Source organism: Mobula hypostoma, chromosome 29 (assembly GCF_963921235.1).
Source record: "Mobula hypostoma chromosome 29, sMobHyp1.1, whole genome shotgun sequence".
NCBI classification, from domain to species: Eukaryota; Metazoa; Chordata; class Chondrichthyes; order Myliobatiformes; family Myliobatidae; genus Mobula; species Mobula hypostoma.
The window spans coordinates 7,248,411-7,251,830 of NC_086125.1; positions in this window are offsets into that span (position 1 = coordinate 7,248,411).

The window sequence follows — 3,420 nt, forward strand, 5'->3', positions numbered from 1 at the left end:
GAGTCTTGATCCATTGCATTTTCCTACAGGATATTTTGTTGAGTCGCCTTACAATTGCAGGAATTGCGAATGGCACCAATAATGTATTGTCACACAAGCCCTCACAGGTTCCAGTTAAGCAGGTAGAGAATTAGCTCCCGGACAGTGGCTGGGTTGGATTCCCATGGTCAGCTCTGATGCAGTTAGTGTCACATGACATGAGGTGGAGGATGGGGGCGGATGAACGTCTGAAGGTGAAGGGTGCATGTATATGATGTCAGAGCCACTACATTAGAACATTCAAGGCAAATAAAAGCCCTGCTTCTTATTATCCTTACCATTCAAAATGGGGACATCACAAAAAGGTGTGGACTGGAGGACGGGGAGAGGGTGGGATTAGATTGGACAAAGGTTGAACATGGCAGTGTGGGGAGATGCTGAAGGTTGGGTAAAGTTTGTATAGGGAGGCTGTAAAGGCTGATTATGTTCAGCTTCCGTGAGGGTCAAAGGAAACAGCTGTGAAAAGAAATTCAGAAATTTGCAGGTACTGGGAATCTAAAATAAAGACAAAGCTGAAACACTCAGCAAGCCAGGTAGCATCTGTGGAGAGTGACACAGTTAGCATTTCAGGTTGAAGACCCTAAATCTGAACTGGGAAAGAGCGAGAAAAACTAAATGGCGTTGCCCCAGGATGAAAAGCCTTTGAAATATGGACATTGGAGTGAAGTACCAGGGACTACTAGCACCATGTGGGCCTACACTCATCAGCAGGCTGGGACAAGCCTAGCCCACACAACTCTATGACAAATTGGAGCAAAATTCATATGGTCAGAATTGAATTGTTTACTGGTGAGGACTCTCAACACCATGTCAAAAATCAATTTAATCCAAAATAAGAGATAACTTTAGCTTTTTTTTGCCACATATACACATACGTTGAAACATACAGTTAAATGGATCATTGAGCCGACTACCAGCATAGTCCAAGGATGTGCTGGGGACAGTCAGTAAATATCATAAGGTTTCTGTCGCCAAGATAGCATGCCCACAACTTACTAACCCTAACACATACGTCTGGGAAGAAACTAGAGCACATGGAAGAAATCCACACATTAATGGGGAGAATGCACAGACTTCTCACACAGCAATGAGGAGAACACACTGACTTCTCACAGTAATGGGGAAAACACACAGACTGCTCACACAGTGATGGGGAGAACACACAGACTGCTCACACATTAATGGGGAGAATGCACAGACTTCTCACACAGCAATGAGGAGAACACACAGACTGCTCACACAGTGATGGGGAGAACACACTGACTTCTCACAGTAATGGGGAAAACACACAGACTGCTCACACAGTGATGGGGAGAACACACAGACTGCTCACAGTAATGGGGAAAACACACAGACTGCTCACACAGTGATGGGGAGAACACACAGACTGCTCACAGTAATGGGGAGAACACACAGACTTCTCACACAGCAATGAGGAGAACACACTGACTTCTCACAGTAATGGGGAAAACACACAGACTGCTCACACAGTGATGGGGAAAACACACAGACTGCTCACACAGTGATGGGGAAAACACACAGACTGCTCACACAGCGATGGGGAGAACACACAGACTGCTCACACAGTGATGGGGAGAACACACAGACTGCTCACAGTAATGGGGAAAACACACAGACTGCTCACACAGTGATGGAAAGAACGCAGTGACTTCCACAGTAATGGGGAAAATGCACTGACTTCCACACAGGAATGGGGAGAACACACTGACTTCTCACAGTAATGGGGAAAACACACAGACTGCTCACACAGTGATGGGGAGAACACACTGACTTCTCACAGTAATGGGGAGAACACACAGACTGCTCACACAGTGATGGAAAGAACGCAGTGACTTCCACAGTAATGGGGAAAATGCACTGACTTCCACACAGGAATGGGGAGAACACACTGACTTCTCACAGTAATGGGGAAAACACACAGACTGCTCACACAGTGATGGGGAGAACACACTGACTTCTCACAGTAATGGGGAGAACACACAGACTGCTCACACAGTGATGGGGAGAACACACTGACTTCTCACAGTAATGGGGAAAACACACAGACTGCTCACACAGTGATGGGGAGAACACACTGACTTCTCACAGTAATGGGGAGAACACACAGACTGCTCACACAGTGATGGAAAGAACGCAGTGACTTCCACAGTAATGGGGAAAATGCACTGACTTCCACACAGGAATGGGGAGAACACACTGACTTCTCACAGGAATGGGGAGAACGCACAGACTGCTCACACAGTGATGGGGAGAATGCACAGACTTCTCACAGGCAGTGGAGAAATTGAACCCTGATCTTCCTTTTATCTGATGCTGTAAAGCATTGCGCTGACCACTACACTACCATGGTATCTATCTTGCAACCATTTCCAAAACAGATTACTGACAGTAATTTAAAACAAGTAGTGATTTCAGTGTCAGGAATACAAGTGACGGCATCATTCCCCTTGGAGTACCGTGGGGAGGGCACAACCTTGGCTCAGCTCGGTTTCAGTAACTCAGCACTGGCCAGAAGGGCCCACAATGGAAATACCTTCATTCTTAGGTGTGGGATAATCACCAGTAAAGACCGCCCCACCATCGAGCACATCTACATGGAACACCCACAGGAAAGCAGCATCCATCTGCAAAGACCCACACCATCCAGGCCTTGCTCTCTTCTCACTGCCGTCATCAAGAAGCTGGTCCGGGAACCTCATGACCTGCACCACCAGGTTCAGGAACAGTTATTAACCCTCAAACATCACATCCTGAAGCAGAAGGGCTAACTTCACTCACCCCATCACTGAACTGTTCCCACAACCTATGGACTCACTTTCAAGGACTCTAGATCTCATTATCTCAATATTTATTTCTTATTTATTTATTTATTTATTTTCTTTTTGACTTTGCAGATTGTTGTCTTTTGCACCTTGGCTGTTTGTCCTCCTTGTTGGATCTGATCTTTCATTGATCCTATGGCGTTTCTTTACATTTACTGTGAATGCCCCAAAGCAAATTAATCTCAGGTTGGTATATGGTGAAATAAGTATATGTACTTTGATAATAAATTTACTTTGAACTTTGGTGCTGAGACAGCGATCTTGTTGAATGACCATTCCGGGCATGGTGGGCAGACTGGCCTACTTCTTCTAGCATGTTCACTCCTGTTGAAACACCCGTCTCTACATCTCTGTGGAGTGAACCTTACAAAGTCAACTGGACCAGGAACAATACCGCTGTGTCTGAACCTGTTCAAGAACGTACCGGTTGAGCTACTGGCTACCAGCCATGGTTCTGGACTACTGATCGGAGACAAGAATTTAATGATTAACAAAGTGTGGATTTCTTTTAAATGCTAGTCCCAGTAATGTAAAGCAA